The 12,769-nt window shown below is 44.6% G+C and overlaps 1 long non-coding RNA gene across 1 annotated transcript; it reads right to left on the bottom strand.

The window, feature by feature from the left end:
* Positions 1-1,598: 1,598 nt before the first annotated feature.
* Positions 1,599-5,723, bottom strand: LOC143273202 (uncharacterized). The gene is made up of 3 exons (XR_013051095.1): positions 5,565-5,723; positions 4,055-4,196; positions 1,599-1,800 (listed from the first exon to the last, which is right to left on the bottom strand). It is a non-coding gene; the product is annotated as an uncharacterized LOC143273202 (long non-coding RNA).
* Positions 5,724-12,769: the final 7,046 nt, after the last annotated feature.

Below are 12,769 nucleotides of genomic sequence, written 5' to 3'. Positions count from 1 at the left end.
AAGTCCTGTCAACAAAGCCACAGGAGACACCTCTTTCCCAAAAAACTAACCTTACTTTTCCCCCATATGCACAATACACTGTTTATATACATACATATATATATATATATATATATTATATTTGTATGCATTATATATGTGCCTAAGTATATAACTACAGGGTACACTTAAAATCTCAGCTGGTAAAGTCACAGAAACACATGTAAACTTTGGACTCTTGTTAATGTTAATGACAAGAGATTTTTAAAGAGACCTTTCTAATCCCTTGGTGATTTAGAAGACTTCTCGTATCTGATTTAAAAAAAAAAATCACTTTAAGTCGCTAGCATTTGGTCCTATAATCACTGGGGAATGTGAAGCAAGGCCTCCCAAAGCTCCATTTCCCTCATTTGCCCCTGAGATTAAGGGCATCAAGAGGCAGGTATTGTGTTTGCTCTGGGACCATGCAGTCAGCTAATTCCCGTCAGCACCATCTGGACTACCTTCACTAATGCCATTTTAAGACTAGGAAGGTAAGGCCTGCTAATCTCTGGCGGATCTCTTATCACATGGTCGGATCTCTACCCACCCACAGGATTCTTCTTCCTACTAATGCTACATAAAGCCCTGAAAGAAAAAAAGAGAGAAAGAAAGAAAGACCCAAATGGTGGAGAGCTGCAGTGTAGGAAATAAACCCGGTGGATCATTAGGGCGAGCTTATGGGTTGAAGTGGGGACCACTGAAAGCTAAATGAACGGTAGAGGGGACGCCTGCCTATTGATGTCTTCGGGCTGTAAAAGGACAATGAAGGCTTGCGAATGCAGGGGAAGCTGATGAAAGAAAGAGCTTTCAGTGGAGGAATGCTTTCCAGACGGCACTGAGAGAACGCTCGTTTTATTTTATTGCACAATAAAAAGGAAAAATGGAGAGTTTTTAATCCCCCCTCCCCCAAATGGACCAGGCCAAAGCAGTTTGTGGCAAGCGCTGTGAACTCATTCAGAGAGGAACCGACATATTTTAGAGCTGAATTGTCTAAAAATAACTTGTCTCATCAGTTCTGGGACATTTTTTCAGTCTTTTGCCAAGAATTCAATTAATGTGTGTGGCTTTTTTTTTTTCTTCCAGGAAGTTTTATGGGGTCTCGATATCTTTTACTTTTTATAAGGAAAGTCCACACAGCCGAGTGTGTCTGAAAAATAACTGTGGGATCCGTGGTACCAATGCCACTGCTAATTCCCAGAGATTTGGGATGCTCAGAAAGATCGATTAATTCATTTAAACTGTTCTGCAAATCACCACCACCCCACCCCACCCTGGTTCCTCTCCTCTCCTCTCCTCTCCTCTCCTCTCCTCTCCTCTCCTCTCCTCTCCTCTCCTCTCCTCTCCCCCTCCTCCTCTCTCTTCCTCTCCTCTTTCCTCCTCTCTCCCTTCCCCTCTCCTCCCCTCCTCTCTCCCTCACCCTCTCCTTCCCTCCCCTCCCCTTCCCTCCTCTCTCAGCTCCTCCCAGGGCTCACTTCTGTAGAATGCTGGTGTTTTGCTGTGTCTGGGAAGAGGGCAGCAAAGGGGCAAATAGAGACACAGAGATTGGCCCTGGCCTGGACTTCATCCTTGTTCAGAATGTCTGCAGATAGCTACTAAAAAATATTAAATATGAGAAGTGGCCTTGGAAGGGCACCAACACTTTACTAATACTACTACTTACATGATAAAAATCCTATGAAATACATACACTGGATGCCATGGATTTTGAAAACAGAAGACTTCCGAGACTCTGCTGCTCCTTTCCTATTCAGGCTAGCTTGGGCTAGGACTCAGAAGCTTCTGAAAAGAAATGAAAATAAACATTATTACACATTACAAACCAACATTTCAGGGACCATCGCTGATGGTTCATTTAGGAAAGCATTATCCAACAAAACCCTCAGCGCCATTAGCTATGGGTCCTAATATCACAATGAGCCAGAGAAGTCATTTGCTCCATCTACTACATATGGATCAGTACAGAGAACCCGCAGCAAGGTCTTGCATGGGGGTTCCGTTCTCTGGAACAGAACCGTTTTGCTATTTATCGACTGAACACGCCATTGCTTCTCTGCTGACATTCTTCCTTTGGTGTGGGATGCCTTCTGTTGCAAAGGCTTGGTTAACCATCAAGAACATCTTCTTGAGGGACACTGTATCCCTCCAGGCAGCTAGCTGCTTCTTCCTTTCTCTCTGCTGTGGTAGGTTTTTTGATATTATTTTGTTTGAGCCCCTTTATGGCCAAGCAAAACAGGAAAGTAGACAATCACATGCAACTTCTGCAGCTTTGTGTTTTTCTAGTTTCTCCCTCTATGGGTACAATTCTAAGAAGAATCATTTTCTTTTTCAGGCTTTGTTTCCTTGCCTGTTTCCTTTTCTGCTCACTCCACCTGGCTTCTGTCCTTTCTAGTCATTGAATTCTTTGTGACGATAGTAGCTGTGCCCTCCATGGTGCCTACCCACTGGCTGATTTCTAATTCCCGTTGTACTTTTCCTCTCTTGAACATCCTATGCCTTGATTATCGCCTCTTTAAAATACACTTAGCAGCTGGGGGTGGTGGCATACTCATGTGATTCCTTTCTTGTGAGGCTAACCAGGATGGCTGTGAATTTGAAGCTATGTAATAGCTACAGTCAGTTCCAAGACAGCCTGGGCTACATAGGAAAGCCCTGGGTCAAAAAGAGCAAAATGGGGCTGGGAATACAGCTCAGTGGTAGAGTGCCTGCCTAACACATGTAAGGCACTAAGTTTCGATTCACAGCATGTACAAACACAGAGAGAGAGAGAGAGAGAGAGAGAGAGAAAGAGAGAGAGAGAGAGAGAGAAGAGAGAGAGAGAGAGAGAGAGAGAGAGAGAGAGAGAGAGAGAGAGAGAGAGAGAGAGAGAGAGAGAGAGAGAGGAGAGAGAGAGAGAGAGAGAGAGAGAGAGAGAGAGAGAGAGAGAGAGAGAGAGAGAGAGAGAGAGAGAGAAAGTCTGGAAACAGCCATCTACAAGATATCCTCCAATCAAGATGGTGTTTTCTCTAGTGTGGGGGCCCACAGAGGTTTCCTAGTGAGATCTGAGCTTGCTTGACCCAGCCGGGCTACATAAGTGGATGACTTAACCATGTGCTTGTTTACCAGGTGTTTGGAAAGTTCTACACTTGGCTGTGCTGTGTGCTTTAATCTAGCAAGGGGGAGGTCTTTTGCCCTGCCCCTTGGCATTATTATAAAAAGCCCATTTGAAGAGCCAGGAGTGGCCAGTAGATATTGATCCAGTTCCTCCCAAAGCTATCCTGTGTTTCTGTCTGTCTCTGCTATCTTTCTATCTACAAGTTCCTCATCCCTCTCTCCTAAAGAATACCCTGGGTAAAAGTGGGAGTTGGCTTCCCACACTTGGGTGGCTTGGAGGCATTTTTCTCAATCTCCTAGGAAGATTATCTTCCTCTCACATAGCTTCCTAGATCCTAGACCTTCACTGGTTCTCTGTTGTCTTTGGTGATCTGATCCACTCCTTGCCTGAGTTCTTTATCTGCATCAGCAATATGGTGAGGACTCACACACTTTCTCTCCTTCCCTCTCTCCCTCCTCCTTTCTCTCCATCTCTCTCTTTCTCCAATGGAGTCTAGATTATAAATCTGAACGTCTACCTATATTGTTAGCACTGCCACAGGTGTGCTAAAATCTCACTAAAAACAAAAATCCTCCTGCCTTAGCTTCCCAAAAGAAGACACAGAAGAGACAGAGACAAAGAGACATACTGACCCAGTTCGTTTAACTAAACAGGAACAGAAGAAAGGAATCGGGTGTCCTCAGAACTCTTCTTTCAACTCCTGCTCTCTCTATATTTTCTTCAAACAAAATATAATCCCCACAGAGGGGTGGTACTCATCAGCAGCTCTGAATTTATGGGCTCATAGCTCTGTAGACAGAGTATTAACATCTTTTTCTCTCCACTCAGGTTAAGAGAAAGACTTTGATTTGTCCAATGAGGTTTCCACATCTTTGCCACGAAGCAGCCATTGCAGCCTGTGAGTCAGATGTTGTGATTGGTCAGACTGGGACATTCACATACCTTTCTTGTTATTACAGAAGAATAATGTTGGGCTATGTAAGGTCATCCAACAGGTTTCTGCTCTATCTTGAACATTCCCACGTAACACTCTCATGATCTCAATTTCAGACACATGTCTAAAATGGAGCCAGTGATATTTTCCCTAAAAGACACAAGAAAATGCAAATCAAAACCGCATTTCACCCCAAGTAGAATGGGTACATTCAATTGTGTAAAGTATAGCAAATGCAGGCGAGGATGTTGGTGGGAATGAGAATTTACATAGTCATGCTGCAGAGTACTCTGAAGTTTCCTTAAAATATTTCAAGTAGACCCAACATATAATCCACCCATCCTGCTTTTCTGGGTGTATATTCAAAGGCAATGAAATCAAGATATTGAAGAGATGTATGCATGCTCATGTTAATTGCAGCACTATTCACAATATCTAAGACTCAGAATCAGCCGAGGTGGCCACCAAGAGAAGAACAGATAAAGAAATAGCAAGGTACCAGCTCTTCCCAAGAGTCAGGCAAACACATCTTGTTGTGAACTCTGCTAGAGTTCATCAAATCTCAGCACTCATCAGAACATGCAAATGTTTTACTGTGCAGATCATAAAGAGCCAGGGCTGTATCAGTTCCATTTGACACAGTGCGTGACACTTTGTAAATGCTCAGCCAGGTTTTACTGAATGAGTGGTAATCCCACTTTATTATAGATTTGTGTGTGTGTGTGTGTGTGTGTGTTGTTTTGTATGTATGATGTGCACACATGGGTGTGCATGCCATATGTGTGGAAATCATAGGACATCCTTGTGGAATCTGTTCTCTCTCCACCCTTATCTGGGTTCCAGGGATCAAACTCGGGTCACTGGGCATCCACTGAGCCATTCTGCTGGCTTCATTAGAGATCTTTTCTGCCACAACATGAGTCTATTCCCTTCTTCACAAATTGTAAGGTTGTTTTATGAGGTCCATTGTTTAAAGGCAGAAGCAGTTCTTGCCCTAAAGAAATTATAGCACTTTGACTATGCAAAACTACTTGCTTTTTTCTTTCTGAGGAACAGTAGAAAGAGAGGGGAAATCAAGGGGCCAAGAAAAAGAAGCCTCTTGCCCTCCAATCTGGCTCTCCTCTCCTGATGTCGGGAGTTCAGAGACATAAACACAGCCGAGAGCTGAAACCGCTGGCAGAGACGTGTGTTTCCCTTGAGGCACCTCAGACAAAGATGTCACAAGCAACAAATGACCTGTTGTCACGCAGGGCCAGGATGTCCGCGACCTTGACTGTTATCATATCAACACTCTTGTCTCATTCCTAAATCTAAACAAGACACCTCTTAAAACTGCCTTTCGATTTTATTTTCAAAAGAGAATTCTTAGATAAGAAAAATAAGTAAATCAATTCACATGTTTTTGTTTAATTTTAAGATTTTACTTCGTTTTAAGCTTTGCTTAATCTCTAAACCTTGTTGTAAATTATGTTCTATGAGGAATGTAATGTAGAAAACCACAGGAAAACCTATACATACCCACTGCGGAGACACTCAAGCACAGTACTCTGGAGAAGTCCATACTCATATCTAAGGACTGTGTACTGTCCTCTTTCTACGTGACTCTGTCTAAATGCTCGATGAACTCACTGACTTTGATCACTCTGCCTCACCCTAAAGTGTGTCTTTTTGTTTACACATCAGGCGGGGCGTCTATGTGCACACAAGGGCAGGTCCTTGACGAGGCCAGAAGAGGGTCTCAGAGCTCCTGGAGCTGGAGCTATAGGCTGTTGTGAACCACCTGATTTAGGTGCTGGGGGCTGAACTCTTGGTTTCAAGAGTGGCAAGCCTTGCAAACCATCTCTTTAGCCCCTTGAAATTCTTTTCTGTGACGTAATCAAGAATCTGGCCTTACCTGAATGGAGGTCCCTAGGGAGAAAGAGAACTCAAACTCCTGGTGGACTCTGCCCTTCCCTTCCCCTCACTACTGGCATTTCTATTTTACATGGCAGTTAGTAGCTATATGATAAACATTTGCTGCATCAACTATCTGAATGAATTCATAGCATTTAGAACCTGGCCATCAGATATTTCCCTGGAGGGTTACGAGTTGTCACACAATAGGAGTCACTTACTGCTCACACAAACGGCCCAGCAGAAGGTGTGCTTACGATCCATGCCTGTCTATAAATTCTGAGGATTCCACGGGAATCTAGTGAGAATGCAGAGCCCTCGAGATCACCCATGCGGGAGATGCCAACCAGAGCTGTGTATACTGTTGATACAGTGAGTGCTGACTTCCCTCTTTCCCATGTTGGCCATCTCTCTGTGATGTAAGACTGGAAGTGCTCAGTTCTCCTGGCTGTCTTGTGGAGTCCCCGGAAACCTGGTAGGAGGCAGCTCAGCGGCCCCTCCATGGTAAAGTGGTCCAAAAGACAGACCAGAAAATGTTCCTTTAAGAAAAGTGCAACCACTAAGATTCACAGCTTGTATTAGAGACAAATCAAGTAGAAGTAATGCACAGGTAAAGCCAGTTTTCTTCTTTTCTTCTATCAGCTTAAGAGTCTTCTGTCCAAGACAGGGCGGGACAGGCAGTTGCTGTGTCTGAGAAGGCTGTAAGAACACCGAGTGCAATGCTTGAAGCAGCCTCCTTCCCCATTCTCCTTCCCCATTCTACTCCCCCAGGCCCTTTGCCCCCCATGCTGGGGCCAGAAAGTCCACTGTTTCCCAGCCCAAATCTTAGCTCGAGAAGGATCTGAAACTCATTTACATTCAAATACAAATGAGGATTTGCAGCTGAGAGCGCTACCTCTGCACATGCTGCTTCTTAAATGTTGCAGCAATATTTCCACTCAGCTTCAGCAAAGAGCAAGATGCCATCTTTAGGAGGATCACACCTGACTAGCTGGCATTTTAAAGATGGATCTGTGCTGGAAAATCCTGAAGCCTGGCATCACTGGGATGTAGACAAATCAGCCCTGTTTTTTGAAAGCACCAAGAGTCAACAAGGGTTAGAATCGAATCCAGACTGTGAGGCATGGTGTCTTAATTTCTTTGTGAAGGAGCTATAGACCTGTTTGGTAGTCCTCAAATCATCTGAATTTAAAAATCACAGAGTATGTCTATGATGGCAACCAAAACTTCTGAGATGACTTTCTAAGCATTAACCCCACCCCTCCGAAACTGATTTTTGTATAAAGCATTTAAACAAATGGGATCAATTATGGAGAATAGCAAATGAGAAAATTAAAGATCGGCTCCTGGCAGTTCACGCCTCAGTTCAAGAGAGTTGGCTCCTATTAGAATCAAATCTCACTTCCTTGTAGCCTCATTTGAAAGAGGTGAGCCTGACTTCCCCCACTTTGTGCTCTCCTCAGCTGTCAATTGTAATCGTTGCAAAAGAGCGTCTCTTTCCTCTATGGGCCATTCTGCACCTCGCTGATAGGCTCACCTTCCTATAGGACAGTACTGGGCGTGCCTATGGAATCCACATCCTCACCAAGTCTACCCAGAAGCATCAGCTACCTTTTTAAAAGAATGTGTTGCTTCTCTGTGTAGACGTTTCCTCCCTGCTGACTAGTGTTCATACAGCCCAAGGTGCTATATAGGCAGCTGGGGGAGAAAAGCCAACAGATTTCCCACCTGTAGCCCCTGCATGCTATAATACTGATTTTTCAAGCAAGATTTATCCATTAGTGTAATAGTGGTGTGGCTGCTTAGCGGGTAACCAACCACTCACTCTCTGACTGGATTTGAGGCCTGGGAGGGAACACATGCCTGGTACTGTAAAACTGGCTGGGGAGGTCACAGCTAGTAGGAGATAATGTACCACTGAATGTTCTGCTAAATGGACATGTAGCCAAACTGCCTCCTAAATATTTATGTTTATATCCAAGACTAGTGCTGCCCTCAGCCTGGGTCAGAGAACCTGCTTTTTACTGAGGGAGACAGTTATGTCAGAGACTTAACAGCTGGTCAAGGTGCCGAGCACAGGTGACCGCTGTGTGCTCAGCCCTAAGCACGAAAGCTGTATCACTCCTTCCAAGGCTCAAAGAGTATTTCAGAAGAGGGTGTGGAAGGACTGTAAACCCGAGGATGGAGAACACTATGAACCACTGTCTTCTGGACATGGCATGGACACAGCCATCACGAACACACAACAACTATACATAAAAACAAGAAAGAAAGAAAGAAAGAAAGAAAGAAAGAAAGAAAGAAAGAAAGAAAGAAAGAAAGAAAGAAAGGAAGGAAGGAAGGAAGGAAGGAAGGAAGGAAGGAAGGAAGGAAGGAAGGAAGGAAGGAAGAAAGAAAGAAAGAAAGAAAGAAAGAAAGAAAGAAAGAAAGAAAGAAAGAAAGAAAGAAAGAGAAAGGAAGAAAGAGACAGAGAGAGAGAGGAAGAAAGAAAGACAGACACAAGGGAGAGGAGGAGGAGTTGGAAAGAAGGGAGTCATCAAGAGCAGAAGAGGGATGGGGGCTGAATATGATCACAAGACATTCTACATGTATGAAATTGTTTTTAAAGGAAATGTTCACAGTACTATCATTGTGTTACCAAATTCCTACCAAAGGGTGTGTATCAGAGATTGTATTACATTTTAAATATTAAAATGTCTCTATATAAAAAATTCAAAGGCAAGTTCTTGCTCCCAATTTTCAAAGCCTCCATGTGATTTCGGCCAGGCTGCTCTTTTGACCTCCATACATACCACCTCTGACCTGCTCTTAGGTTCATTAGGACTTCATGGATCCTGGAAGAACTCCTGTCTCTCTGATGGCCTCTGTCTCAAGGATGCTGCCTTGTGGCTCCCTTATCCCAGAATGTATTTCTCCCAGGTGCTCACACAACTCAAAAATGGCCTTCTCCTATGGCAGTCCCTTGGGGTCATTCATGCTACTTGTGTGTTTGTTCGCAGACTTTTCCAGTCTGACTTCACTTGGCCCATTTGTTTTCTTATATCTCTGGCTTTGATGAGTACCTGGTTTTCCCGCCTACTGTTCACTGTTGTGTAGGTAGCAGCTGACACATCATTAGCTTTCCTTCATGGTTCTGCACAAAACCAAGGCATTCCTCTGTAACAGTCTTTCCAGGTTTCACATCATATTAAAAATCAAGTTCCCATTTCTGGATTCCCGAGTGTCCTAATGCACTCACTAAACTGTACTCAGGAAGTGTCGTTATTATAACAATTAGCACACTCTGTTAAAATCACCTGCATGGGCCTGTCCTCCTGACCTTTCATCCTGAACATGGAGTGAGTATGTGGATCAGTATTAATCGGCGTCAGGTGGGAGGGTTTGTTTGTTTGGTTTTTAAGTATAGACTATAAAGCCTGGCACTAGCCCTACTGAGTCACAGAATCTGGGCTGAGGTGAATGCTCACAGAGCACACACACACCTCCTAGTTACTAGCAGAACCATATTGGGCCCAATATGTATCAGATGAACTAGTCAGCATTCCACTGGCTCTCTCATGGGCAGCTGAAGTTAATAGTGTTCAAATTTTAACTAGTACGGGGATCCCTCAAAGACTGTTTGCCTTCCTCTTCCACATATAATGCTAGATCGGCTTCTGAATGGCTAACTGAGGTGACCCCCGAAGATGCTCAGCCTAAGTGGGAGAGACGTTAAGCACATGCACTGTGACAACCTACCTAACCCACTCCATCAACAGTAGCGAGGCTCTGACAGCCAAGGGAAAGTCCCAGTGCACTGAGGAGACGGCAATGCCAGAATCTGGCCACCAGTTGGTTGCAGGGAGGGCCAGGGACAACCGCTGGAGTCCTGCTTCAGAAATGGGGTGTAGGTGGTCTCATAGTTCAGGAATAGAGTGAGGTTGTGTGTCAGGAGAGATTTGGGGGCTCCAAAACAGGTTGCAGACCTGGCCTATGTTGAGTGCTTACTGAGTCAGACCCCCACCCTGACCATTGCGTCCTTGGCCCATTCACAGCCACACAGTCCTGCACCCAAAGCAGCCTGTTTCAACAACCTGACCTTCCTCCACAAACCCGTACCTCCTCCCTTTGTACAGATTTCAATCTTAGCTGATAACTGGGTTTCCTGTCTCACAGAAAAAGCAGAAGCACTCTGAAGACAATATGGATAGGCATGAACCTCAGCTGCCATTCCCACGCCTGGAGGCTGCCCTGCTCTTGTTTAGAAGCCAAGCTCTCGGCTAGCTTCCTGTGGCCGGCTCCCTTTTGCCGGCTCAGGAACTCCATTCTAACAATCCTGTCTGCTCTTCTGGGATCATTAAGCTGTCTGTGTCTGGGGCTGGAGATGTAGCTGTCAGAGAAGTGTGTGAACTTTCTGTTAGCTGGCTTCCTTTATCGTCCAGGGATATTAGCTCTCTTAGCTAAAAGAAAACAAGTCTTTGCTGGCACAATCCTTCTTTGTCCATCACCCCGTCCTTCTGTTCCCATAGACAACAAAACTCGCTCGCCTGCTTCTTGCTTCTTTTTTTGTTTGTTTGTTTGTTTTTTGTTTTTTGTTTTTTCGAGACAGGGTTTCTCTGTGTAGCTTTGTGCCTTTCCTGGAACTCACTTGGTAGCCCAGGCTGGCCTCGAACTCACAGAGATCCGCCTGGCTCTGCCTCCCGAGTGCTGGGATTAAAGGCGTGCGCTACCACCGCCTGGCTGCTTCTTGCTTCTTGATTGACTCATGCCATGCAGGAGATTGAACCCAGAGCCTTGTGCACCTGTAGCCCTGAATCTTGTTCTTTTGAAACAGCATCTTACTCTGTAGCTCAGGCTAGCCTCCAACTCACAGCCTTCTGCATCTGCCTCAGCTTTCCTAGTACTGGGATTATAGGCATCAACCACCATGCCCAGCTGCCAATCTTCTTCGAAAATTTTTTTTAAAATTTTTTGTTAAAATATAATTATGTCATTTCTCCATTTTCTTTCTTCCCTTTAACCTTTGCCAGTCCCCTCCCTCTAGTCCTTCCCATGGAAGGACTTCCTTTTAATCCCTCTTCAATTCATGGCCACTTTTCCTGTTATGTCTGTGTGTGTGTGTGTGTGTGTGTGTGTGTGTGTGTGTGTGTGTGTGTGCATAAATATACAAATACAACATGCTGAGCCTGTTTAATGTTGCTTGCATGTACATGATTTCAGAGCTGACCACTTGGTTTTGGACAACCAATTATGGAGATCACACCCTGGGAAGGCATATCCTCCCTCCCTCAGCAGCCGTTAGTTGCCTATAGTTCTTTGTCTAGTAGTGGAGCTCCGAGAGATTTCCCCTTCCATGTTAGCATGTCCATTGGTGCTGCCATTGTTCAGGTCTCACTCTGGCAGCTGTATGTTGAAGTATTTGGGGTGTAGAGTCTCTGTCCAGGAGACCCAGTCTCACTGCAGACTTCCTGGTCCCCTGGCTATTAAAGCTTTTCTGCCCTTTTTCCTTGGTGATCCTTAGGTGCAGGATCTGCATTGCAGATGTGTCCATTGGGGCCCATCCTCAATGTTCATGTTGGGCTCCCTCTCTGGCAGTCACTTTGAGTTGTCACACCTGATTCCTAGTCGTCATTTGTCTCTCTGTTCCATGTGCAGCTTCCCTGGGATCCTACTCAGAGATCCCGTCTCTGATGTCCTCTGCTAATGCTCTTACTTCTATCTCCAGCCAGGACTTCTTTCATAACACTCCACATTCCTGTATTTATCACTCTCTTTAGCATCTCATCTAACCAAATGAAGTCTCTAGTCCCATTCCCACTGGTTCCTCTTTGGTCATCTCATTTCTAAAAATGACAACTTCATTTTTGATTTTCTGGGGCCAATATTTCTGATCTGAGTCTTGCTTTCTTCCCTCCACTTCTTAACCTAATAGGTCTCATGGCTCACATGTTCAATTGTATGTTTTATTCTTCCATCTTCTCAGGGTTTCACTGCTCTGCCATCCTGGCTCCAGCCTTCATCACCTCTGACTCTGCCTATCCTGGTGGCCGCTAGAGGAGTAGTCCTCAACCTGTGGGTCTCGACCCTTTTGGGGCTAGAACAACACTTTCACAGGGGTCACATGTCAGACACCCTGCATATCAGATATTTACATTGTAATTCCTAACAGTCACAAATTACAGTTATGAAGTGTCAATGAAGTAATTTTATGGTTGGGTTATCACAACATGGGGAACTATATTAAAGGGTCACAGCATTAGGAAGGTTGAGACCACTGCTCTACAGTGTAAGGTGGAGGCTCTCCTTAAATCAAGCAATGGCTCCACATTGTACTCACATCCGAAGCTCTAACTCTGCCCACAGCTCCCTCCCACCACCCATCCTTGCTGCCTCTCTGCTCTTGTTTCCTCCATCTTCCTTCTTGTTTACTTCATCCTGGTGATCGAAAGGTTCCTTGAGGATGCCAGCGGCAGCTCCACCCCAGGCTTCCTTACTTCTTTTTGTCTCTGCTATTTTGCTCCCATGTTGGTCCTCAGCTTGCCTAAGTGCCGTGTTGTTTAAAAGTCATTACCGGAGTCTCTGTGATGAGCACAGTCCTCTTGGTTCATGCCACCCTCATCTATGATCACTCCATTTAACATAAGAAATGTTCTTTCTGATTTTTCAAGACCAGTCTTGTCAACCAGTAAATGTCCCAAAGATAGAAATCAGTCTGTCTAATTTGTTTATATCTCCAGCAGAGAAACTAATTACCAGGCAGAGAGTAGGCATTCCATAAATAGACGTTGAAGACATGATTAGATTAAAAATAGTATAATGTCTCAAAAATGTTATGAATGTATAAATAGGAA

Source organism: Peromyscus maniculatus, chromosome 5, assembly GCF_049852395.1.
Source record: "Peromyscus maniculatus bairdii isolate BWxNUB_F1_BW_parent chromosome 5, HU_Pman_BW_mat_3.1, whole genome shotgun sequence".
NCBI classification, from domain to species: Eukaryota; Metazoa; Chordata; class Mammalia; order Rodentia; family Cricetidae; genus Peromyscus; species Peromyscus maniculatus.
Note: the sequence above shows the minus strand (reverse complement) of the source record. Positions and strands in the feature narration are given on the sequence as shown.